This window comes from Labrus bergylta, chromosome 5, assembly GCF_963930695.1.
Source record: "Labrus bergylta chromosome 5, fLabBer1.1, whole genome shotgun sequence".
NCBI classification, from domain to species: domain Eukaryota; kingdom Metazoa; phylum Chordata; class Actinopteri; order Labriformes; family Labridae; genus Labrus; species Labrus bergylta.
The window spans coordinates 25,819,259-25,830,483 of NC_089199.1; the positions used below are offsets into that span (position 1 = coordinate 25,819,259).

General features: G+C 38.3%; 1 protein-coding gene across 1 annotated transcript in view; it reads right to left on the reverse strand.

Moving 5' to 3' along the window:
* cntn3b (contactin 3b) overlaps positions 1-5,642 on the reverse strand; it is a 45,536-nt gene extending 39,894 nt beyond the window's left edge. The window contains exon 1 of the mRNA XM_020632735.3: positions 5,242-5,642. The gene's annotated coding sequence lies outside the window, so the exon portion shown is untranslated. The remainder of the gene's footprint in view (positions 1-5,241) is intronic.
* Between the last annotated feature and the right edge of the window lie 5,583 nt (positions 5,643-11,225).

Here is an 11,225-nt window from a genome sequence, read left to right on the forward strand (position 1 = left end):
CATCCTTTAATGTTTTTAACCATGTTATTTATTTAAAATGGGGGACACAAACAATTCTATATAAGAAAGTTTAGCACTTTGGTATTTGGGGTCTGTGAAACTCCTGTAGCCTCTGAAAACAGTCAAATGTCTTCTTTACAAAATATGTCAAGCCTTACAAAGTGATTATGACTTCCTTTTTGTAACGCCGAGTGTAAAGGTCTATATTTTGTATATCAGTAACTACATTTAAAATGATAGACTTTGACATAATGAGGCTGGCCTTGTTTGTTATATAAGTCTTTGACGTTTTAAGTTAAAGGATAAAGCAAGGGGGGAGGCAGCTGGCCTTTATCAGAAGGGAAGCTATCCAGTTAAATCAATTAATCTTTATTTGTATAGTGCCAATTCATAACAAGTGTAATTTCGAGAAAATTTTGAGAAACAAAAAACAGGTAAAAGACCTTAGTCATTGTTTCATTACAGAGACCCAGCTTAATCCATCAAAAATTGTTCCGGTTTTTTATTTTTTATTCAAATTAACGAGACTGTTGTTCTCTTAGTTGAAATAAAATGGAGAAAACTAGAAGCTGTGCTGAGAAGATAATAAATACACGGATAGAGCTAAAGTGGGTCATTGATTCTGAAAACTATAATTACAAATCAAATCAATTGACTCGTGTGTTATTTCGTTGGAGATTCTTGGTTGAGTTAAGAAAAAGAATCAAAAAAGTAAATGACCTTTTCAGTGAGTAGTTAGAATAAATGAATCGATTTCAAGCAACTTTCCCAACACTGCATTAAACAAAAAGATATTGTTACCATCTTTAGTAGAATATATGCTAATGTTGGAGAAACAATACTAATTAACCAAGTTCATTTGAGAATGCAATCATATAATGGTACCTGATTGCAGGAGAACAGTTTTCATATCAGCCTTATGAAGACATTCTAAGTTGCCATGTTGCATGAGCAGACTTCTGTATTTGTATATCTTCTTGTTGAATATCTCTTATATTCTTGTTGAGGTATTCAATTCCTTTGCCTAGCCAAAAAGACAGACATCTCGATGGCACAACACAACATTGGTATTAATGAATTTTGTGATTTTATTCTCATAGCTCCAACAGTCTCCCACCCCATAAATATTAGTATCAGTTGCATCTAAACTTCAAGACTGCACATAAGGGGCGGTCTGGGTTCGAGTCCGGCCTGCGGCTCCTTTCCTGTCGTTCCCCCACTCTCTCTCCCTGATTCTCCCTCTCCCTAATCCGACTCTGTCCTCTGACCTGTCTCTCAAATAAAGAAATAAAAAGCCCAAAAATAACTCTTTGGAAATAAAGACTGAACATAAACAGATATACCGGTCCAAAAGATGCCTAATCCAACGCGTGAGCAACGACCTAAACCCCGTTAAAACTTTTCTGATAGAGGGATGGAATGGAGAGCCTTAAGACTGTAATTGTAGTATCAGTGGCAAAAGAGGGGCTTTGCACAAGCTTTGACCTACATCACAGTAAATGGAAACTGATACGCCTCTCAGGATTAAGAATTCATCCCAATCTCTCATCCTTACACAGAACACTGCTATGTGGATTAACCCAGGGCTATCTTTGGAACTCTTGAAACAGCTAAATACTAACCACTTACTTGTTTCAGCAACTTGTAACTGTGGTAATGTGGCTACGTAAAAAGCATAGCAACAGTCTCAAATGAAGGAGGCAGAAGCAGCGTCATAACGATGAGCAGACATAAAGAAGAAAACTACAGGGGGCAAAAATCAACCTATTTTTCCTTATCACAACTTAATAGCCAGAGATGGTTAAGCCTGAATGTTGTGCTGCTTGTAATTGTTCCTCATTTTCCGTAATCGCAGGCAAAAGGTGATTCAGAGTGGAATTTCTTGTGTCTTTCAAGATTTAGGGGGCGTTTTGCCACTCTGAAAACCCATCACATTGGATTACACGGTTTGGGATTCTACTGGAGCAAAATAAAATAGGTGCTGCATTTTTCAGTTTTAGTGCAGTATTAAATGTCATTCTTGTTCTGTACAATCCAACAGCGGTATACCAGCCCTAATGGTACAATAGCCTCAATGCTCCAGAGTGAAATCTCCTCAAAAAGACCGTGTTTACAAGTTTGGGTTATACAGTACTGCTAATGACACAGTGTCTCTGCTGATATAATGGGTGTTTTTTTGAATGAGCACATTCATTCTGGAGTTTGTAAATGTGTTCTTTTTTTGCATTTTCCTCATTGTCGGTTTAGTTCCTGAATTGATAGCTCATTAAAAGGCACACTATTCTCCACTTTTGCAGTCATTGTGTAGGCAGGGTGTGACAGTTTTACATTGCAGAATTTCTTATCAGGACATCTTGTCAGGGGAGAACTCAAGTGTCTCATTATGCTCCAAAAGCCAAGAACAAATACAATTCCAGACAGAATTGTATCATTTATAGCCCTAAAAGAGCAGCACCAGTTTAAGGGCGTGTATATGCCTTGTATAGTTCTACATCAAGCAAAAGAAGAAAAAAAACCTAGACACAGAGAAACACTGAAAAAATCTTCTGGGCTTTGTGGTAATGAAGGTGATATGGTGTTTTCTTTTCTCTGGCTTTCTCAACCTAAATGATGAGCAACAAAATGCAATGCCAAAAGTAATGAGGCGTCACACTTTCCCCTTCAAAGACGCTAAACCTGATAAAAGTCATTGGCTCAACACATTGCAGAGTAAATTAGATGACTTCTTGCTTAGTGGGGCTGTTGTCTGGCACATAATTGATAGGAAAGGTGGTTAAAGGCATCCATTCCCCACCGCGAGGGCAGCATAATTGCAATGAGGGAGGGAGGAGAGAGGTAGTATCATAGGGGGGTGTGCATGCTTAAGGTCTGTATTCAGATCACACATGGTACACAGAGTTGGGAGATCTAGATATATCACATCTCTGTGTCATGATTAGACTCAATGGAATGCAAAACAGAATATACATTCATTTACACAATTCATCGTCCTCATCACCATTTGCTGCCATCTTCGTTAAATGAATCAGTGAGAGCAGGATCAGTCACCAGAGACGGGCTCCATCTGAATACACAGCTGCTTCGGCAAGTGAATGAAGAATTCACCATCAACTGTGCACTGATTCCTCCTAATTTACTCTGGCTGACTGTGAAAGTCCATTTCACATGAGCCAATAAGGATTCAAAAGAGTTATAAACAAAACAAAGGCCGTCTTCAATGTCTGCCTTTCATGGCATGGGCTACAGAAAAAAAAAAAAAAGTGAAATGAACATAAGAAGCAAAGTAGGAGAGGGTTTTCAGTATTATTGATTGTACAGTAACTTTGCATAATCTTGTTAGAGTATAGGCCTATATAATGACCCCCATGGTAAATTACATTTAATGAGGTTTCCAATACAAGGACATTTCATGTTATTATTCTATAAATCCAATCTCAAATCCTTTTACATTAACTTTCATAAAAGAACTGCTTGAATGCATATTCTCTCAATCCTCCCCCATTTCATTTCACTTCATTTCAAGCACAGCCTTGCACACTAAAAAAAAAAAAAAAAAAAAAAAAGAACACACTTCACACATGTGACTGACATGTCACTCTGCATGTATGAATAAGGAAGCATGATTAGAACTGAGGCTAAGGTCACGTTGGAATGCTTGAGGACAACACACAGCTATGAATAAAAGGGTGAACAAGTATATCTGCCTGTGAAACTCCTCTTAGTGTTTCTAGTTCATTGTGAGGTATTTAAACAAACACATGCAATCTGTTCTCTCCCACTCTTTGGTAACCTATTTCAACCTGTTTTTTTTTTTCATTCCAAATATCTGTTTACCACCGTAGAAATAAGCATCTGGACAGAACACTCTCTAGACATTATACAGCTGTGTATTTTCATGCGTAAAATGATAGAATCCCTGGAAGACAGCCGGACACCCCCCCCCCCCAAAGACTCCCTTCAACGTTAAACACAACTGCATCCCTCAGCTGCTGCCTAACACAGGGGCAGGAGAGTAAGTGCACTTAAAAGAGAGGGGAGCAGCAATCCATTTCTCTATACCCCCATCAGGCACATCCATTCAACCTTATTCTAGATACAGCCACAAATACATGACTGGAGGTCAAGGATGAGGAGCAGGAGACACTCAGGCAGGCTTTTTACATATTTTCTGTGCTATGAATCCATTTCACCGCCTCCCTGGAAGAGAAACTGGCTGTAGCATGTAATTGCCACTCTGGTTCAATCAAAAAAAAAAAGAAGGGTTTTTGAAGCAAATGGTGCTACAAACTCATCCCTGCACTGGAGTCCTGGATATTGCTGTGTAATAAAATAATTCACTGCATGGCTTCAAAGATGTGTTTCACCTCTCATTTGGCTATTGCTCAAAATATGTGCAAAGGATCTATAAATAAACATGAATAGAGGGAAGAATGATTCCAGTCCCTGCTGAACAGTAGGATACTTTGAAGATTGAGGATTCTGGGTATTTTTCACTCTGTTGGGTCTGTCCTTTTACAGTCTGGGTGGGAAAACAAATACTTGCATACAGACCGCTGGGGGCCTAATATTTTCTTCAAAAAAAATTGATGAACCTGAGCTGTTTCATTCATTTATTTTCACACTCCTCTATTTTTTTTTTCACAGCTATTGAAGTCCTGCAAGATTTAAAAAATAATGCATTACAAATAATACAATTTAGATTTTCACAGTACAGATTCAATTAAAAAATAAATCAGATTCTTAAAAAAAATAAAATAAATAAGAATGAGCACAAAGCTCTCTGTCTCTAGTAAGTTAAGAGAGAGAGAGAGAGCCTTTCTTCAGGTGGCCGGCTCTTGATGCTGTTTTTTCATCCGGACAGAAGACAGCAGCACCATATGGACTTTGTCCTAGATGAGGTAAATGAGCCACAACAGTAGAAATCCCAACAGAACCATTCAAACAATTTGAGGCTCATCTGGAAACGCAATTATCAGCATCATGCATGTGTGACCCACCTAAGCATACAAGCTGTGTTATTGCCGCTTTCTTAAATTGTAACAGAAACAGCATCTACTAATTTAGATTATTTTCTTTTTTGGACACATGTAGTTTTTTTTTTTTTTTGCTAGCGTACATTTTTTGACAAGATAAAGATGACAAACTTAAGAGTTCATTTCATAATAAAATGTAAAAAAAAAAAAAAAAAAAAGTAAAATGAGGAGTTTGCACGCCAGAGACGTCTAATGATTGGTTACTTACCTGTAATAGAATATATTTTTTTCCTCTTCATTAAACTGCTTTGATTGTAATTCCAGTATCCTGGGGCTGTGTTATTTCCGGCTCAAGTGAGCGGATAACATTTCTCAAAGCAACTCTTGTCCTCTCATGAGCCAAAGAAGAGGTTGTTCTCTGCTCCAGCAGTGATTTGCTGGTTTGCCCTTAATTTTTGCTCCGTCTGAAACGCGCCTCTCGGTCTTTAAGGATGTGATAAACGTAATCCTCATTCGCGGTATATTCCACAATCAACGAGTTTTCTGTTTGGGGACGACACGCTACAACGTGCTGTTTACTCGACTTCCTCGCATTACACTAACAAGATACTGAGCAGAAGCACAGAGGACCCGCGGTGCCTCTGAGAGGAGGCTCACATTGTGCGCATCCCCGGGCTCTGCTCTCTTTGTGCGCAGGAAGAAGCGCCCACTGGTGACGCGTGAAAACACCCATCGCAGCACAGTAATGCACCACCAGCCTATGGGCACCTGCCATTCCAAGTGCGTTAGTGAATGCACATTTGATTTGTAGATATTTACATGCTATGAAGAGCGGAGACCAAATGAAAGTAACCGACCGCAGAAGATGAGAGTAGGTGGTGCAGAAATGAAATGTGATGCACAGAACTGGATCACAAGAGGTGTTTATGCCTCCAAATCAAGCAATCTGGAATCAACTTGATTAAAGCGAGTCTGAGCCTTTGTTGGTTACCCTTTTGCAAGACTGCACTTTGACAGCTGCAAAGAGACAACACATGCAGGTGCTTTAAGCCTTTGAATAAAGCGTCAGTCACTTAATTGGAATTTAATTGTATTCATGATGCAACCGCCTGAAATCAGTGTATTTTGGTGGAAGTTTTGCAGCTCTTTGCAGTGCACTTGTGTACAGTGGCCAATGAGGGTAAAGGCTCGGCAACGGCCTTAATGAGTTACATTAAGAAGAGTTCAGAAACAATGCAAAATCAAAAGCACATGCTGAAGTCCAAAACAAAAGTATTGAATTAAAACTTACTAACTGAAAAAGTTGACAACCGCATTGACACCAAACACGAGGCAAGTAAATGAATGATGCATAATCAAAAACACACTTATTCAGAATACGACTGCAAAAAGACAAACACTATAAATCCAGTCTTCAAATGTTTTTTTTCAGACTTGCTTTAAAGTTCTTAGTTGCTGTACATTTAATGTTACCCTCATAGAGTTGTCAGCATGCCATTTTCCCAATCTAACAAATGGTATCCCTTTCTTGTCCCCGTCAGTCTCTCTTGTTAATAATGAACTTGATTTGCAGAGTTTGTGTTAAAGCAGATGTCTTCTGAATATTTGTGATTATACATAGTTTATGGATTTGCAGCATGTTTGGTGTGAATGGAGTTGTTTTGCCTTTTGCAGCACGTTCTTTTTTTTCATTTGCAGCACATTTCAGAAGTTGCTTTTTTTTGGACTATTGCATGTGGTTTTTGAATTTGCATCGTTTCTGAAATTGCTACAGGTTTTTCTTTACATTTAGTGGTTTTGAATGTTGCCGAGTGTTTGCCAACTTAAGCATATTTTCCCACAGCCACATGGTTATTACTACACATATGATACATAATTCTTTAGATACTAGTCTTGTTTTCTGCCAAGCACATGGATGAAGAAAGATATATTTTGTGAACTTAATCTAGGTTTTATTTAAATAGTGCTCTGATTGTTTAAAAGTACAAAATTGTCACCTGTCACTCTTGGAGCTATATGGAGAATTTTAGCATCTTTGCTCATTGCTATAGTTTAATTTCAACTTTTGTGTTTTCATTATGACAGACTAAGCTAGAAATACATTTCTTGAGTAAAATATGATGCCAGATATTGTTGTTTTTTCTTTATCTTCAAAATAAATAATGAGGATCTGAAGAAGTCAGTGCCCCTGAAACCACAGTTATTTCTACCAAGTCATAAATGATTTATAGGTAAAAGTAAACCAAACCTTTGAGCATCAGTAAAGCAACTACAACATTGATCATAATTACAATTTATCATTATAGAGAATTTATGATTTCCATTTTTTTTTTTGCAGATCATCTGGAAAACTTGGAAGACATTTTCTCCAATAGATGTATCGTACTACTTGTTCCTGCAAACAGAGGAAGTGCCAAACAATTGCTATGTTTGTAATATTTGCAGAAATTCAGAGTTATTTTAGCCTCTATTCAGGATTATAAAGTGTAGATGGCATCCAAGTAGCCAACACAACATCGAGGCCAAAACTGTAAAGGCTTAGTATTGTTCATTCTCAATACAAATATTAATCTGCTCCTTTAGCTTCATTAGCCACTTTACCCACAGCATTATATTTTGTAGCACCACATCTTTTAAATCTTATGTTGTCAGCCACGTTGAAGGGTCTGTGTCATTTTTTGTTAGAAGTGGATATCTCACTTGTAAAACTCTTCATAAGCTGTGCCAGCAATTCTCTTTCAAGTTAAGGGAAGACTTGACAGACGCACTGTTGTCACAAAAATGAAAAATTGTCAAAGAAGTGGTAGAGCGGCAGACATTCAGCCTCATATTTCACCAACTGTCACTCATCACACTACATAAATATCCCCATCACTGCATAGATAATTGCTGTTAGTTTTATCTGGTGCAATCCATTTGATTGACTTAAATATTAAAATGATGAAGAAATGAATATTTAATGTTTCTGGGCAGCAGATAACTCCAGAGGGGGTTTCAGATAGACAGATGGAAATACAGAGATGTAATTAATTAAGGTCATTCGGTATCATATTGGTTGTGGGGGGGGGGAGGGGGGGGGGGGGGTATACGAGTGGGGGTCTGTGTTATGAAAATGACAATTCAAGGTCAGCAAAGATGTAAGGGTACCACATTCACTGCCACTGCAGATATTACACCATCATTCATAAGGTGCAAAAATGAGTATTGAGACGTTTCTGTATATTTAAGCATCAGTTCAGCGAGCAGAAATCCCACTGAACAATCTTGGACCAAGACACTGTAGGTCAGCCAGGATCCTTTATTGCTAAATCTTAACTCTGACCTGGCCTCATGTGGATCACACTCAAAAGACAATGGAGGCTCTTTTACAATCAAACTGAAGCCCTGTGTATTTCAAAGCTATTTTCAATCACACCGAGGAATACCACATTTAAAGTAAATGTCAGAATGTCAAAGTAAAACTTTTGATTAAGGCATAAAAGAGTGTGACTCTTTACTGATAAAGCACTGAACTATGGACTTTTTCTCTTTATTTCCTGATAGAAATGTGAATGCGTTTTTTTGGGGGGGCATTTCTTATATTGCCATTTTAGAGACAACATTTCTTAGAAGGAAAAAAAAAACAATGTAGTGTGTCTAATCATCAAGGTCCACTCATTCTTTTTTTAATTAAAACTCATCTTCTGAAAGAAAACTGCATTATGTGAAAAAGGCAAAGAAAAACCAGAGGAAAGTGATGAAATTTACCCAAAGGTGTACAGTGGTTTCCAGTGAGATACACAGTTTTTACTGAGCGACCGTGAGTTTTTAGAGCTTCAGGCTTGGCAGTATACAGTACTGCTCGCATTGTTGTTACTGCCAATTCTCTAAAGTTGGAGGTATAACAACATCCACCGGCGAGAATACCAGTTTATGTTTTATTGGTGCACTTTGGGCCTGTGCTGCAGAGAAACCGAGAGACGTGGGTAACAGCTCTCAGTGAACTTTGTTCCAAGGTGGAACAAGTGAAAAAGAAGGAAAATGTAAAAGAACAAAGAAAAAGGAAAGCAAGAGTGTAATGTACTCTACGGTGCTCGCAATCCATTGCAAAGGCTGCTGGAGAAATTAATTATATTTGTTTAAATGTAAAAAAGATACAATGTAAGGTACATTTGAGTTTTACTTGTATTAAAAACATAATCTTATAAAGACTGATATGACACACATTATTTTTTGAATCAGGATAAGAAACACATTGGCTATAGCTATATAAGAAAAAACAAACACTATTTTTAAGCATTATGATAGCATTATAACGACATGACCACAATTTACAATCATATCCATGTATTTGACAGAGCTACAAAGCAGAAATATGACTTGCTGACATGTAAGCAACCCACTGTTAACAGTCTGACAAAGCTAAGTTGAGCCACACTGTACAATAATAATGATCTGTTCAAAGGAGGAGTTTGAGAAACACAGGCATTGTCTTCATGCCAAGAAGTGATCAAAAGTTGATACCACAAAGATCCTATTCAGTTTGCCTGATTGACACAGAAGACATGAAAAAAACTTGATAAAAAGGTTGTCATGTCAACAACATTGCAATGAGGTAAATGCTGGAAGTGTTCTTTGCTGGGTAAAAATAATTGCTTGCAGACTTCTGGTAAATGGACTTGAGCTTGTATCGTGCTTTTCTAGTCTTCTGACTACTCAAAGCTCATTTTACACCGCATTTCAAACCTACCCATTCACACACTGATGGCAGAGGTTGCTATGTAAAGTGAGACCATCAGAAGTAACTAATCCCATTCATACACATGCATATGCCACCGACGAAGCAGCGGGAGCAATTTGGGGTTAAGTGTCCTTCCAAAGGACCCAGCGGAGATGCTGCTGCAGGAGCTTACGGTTGAGAGACGACCGACTCCACCAACTGAGCCACAGCCGCCGCAAATGCCCCAACTATAGCGGCCATTTCAATTTCCTTTCTCTGCATAGCCAATTTCACACAAGCACTTCTGAAAATTTCTATAGAATGTCAGGAGGACTGCTGCTGAAATTCTCCTGACCTGGTTGTTCACGTGCACCTTACAGCGGGAGCCTATCTCGGTCAGATGGTAGGGGTGGCAGCGGGACACAAGACATACGGAGTCTGCTATATGATGCTATAATGGGAATATTTGCCTTTATACCAATTCTACGTGCAGTTCGACAGAATCACAGTGTCAACCAAAGAGCGTGAAGAACATACTGCTGAGCAGAAAACATAATGCAGCAGTTTAATTACATCCACAGAGATCGTTGCACCGATCGCAGGGAATAAATGTGACCGCCCCTTCTCACTCGCTCAAGGTGAATTCTTAGCATGAGGATCAAGGTGACATGCTTTTTACTGTGATATTTCAATACATTGTACAATAAGTGCAATTATACTTACTTATTTACTCCAACAAAGCCACTAGATGCTCGAAATAGACGTTGAAACATGTATGTCATGCAAATTTAACACAGTAAGTGCACTCCACTACGTTGTTTTAGGCATTCTGAACATCAACACACAACAATTTATTGTATGAGAAAATGTGTTCAAAAAATGTTTCATTGATTAAAAAACGTATTACTACATCTGCATGCGGCGATCACTCATGTACTTTGGAAATACATTGTTGCAGCTTTATTAACAATGTATGAATCTTTTTTTTTATTTTTTATTTTTACCATATTGAACAAAAACAACAACAACAATGGTCTTGTAAAAAGAAATAAAAAAAACGACAGCTTGACGAGAAAAATGTATAATAGAAATAAAGGCAATAAGCAGTGTGGGACAGTAACTCCGCTACAAATATTGCTGTTAGTAGTTTAACTACACTCTCTAGTGGTTATTTATTTGTATACAAATTTGAGACACAACTTGGACAAAAGGACTTTCTGCACCAGGTAAAGCTGCTTAACATGAGACGTTGCCAAAGACAATGATTGTTGCTTGCCCATTAGCAGTGAGACAGGTCATATTTGCAGGGGCATTTGATGACAAGTGTAACCAGTTTGCAACCGTCTCTTAGCCTTAGCCACTGTATCAGTACCCAGACGGGCTAACTGGCTTCTTTTGACAACTAAAGGCTGCTGGGCGAACTCTTGCAGTGAAGCCATGTGCACTTCTAGCCAGATGACTTCAGCCTGCTGCCAAAGTTATTAAGAGCTGATGCAGGCGACAATCTGTGGAAATGGGATCGACTCCAATCTCCCTGTTTAAAGTTATTGTGC